This window comes from Penaeus monodon, chromosome 34 (genome assembly GCF_015228065.2).
Source record: "Penaeus monodon isolate SGIC_2016 chromosome 34, NSTDA_Pmon_1, whole genome shotgun sequence".
NCBI lineage: Eukaryota > Metazoa > Arthropoda > Malacostraca > Decapoda > Penaeidae > Penaeus > Penaeus monodon.
In genome coordinates, this window is record NC_051419.1 from 8,873,504 (window position 1) to 8,873,732 (window position 229).

A 229-nucleotide genomic window follows, 5' to 3' on the forward strand; every position below is an offset into this window, starting at 1 on the left:
TAGTGAAACAAACCATAGGAGGATATAAGAGAAAGCAAAAAACGAGGTCAGGACAGGTCACGTGACAGAGAGAACCTAGAAGGTACTGTATGATTGACAGGTCATCGGCCGGAGGGGGGGAGGGGGTGATACGGTACAGGAATGTAAAGAGAGAGGGATCGATGCCGGATTAAACGCCGGATTGTTTGATAAACAAGTAACATGAGGAACCTAAGTGGTGATAGAGGCC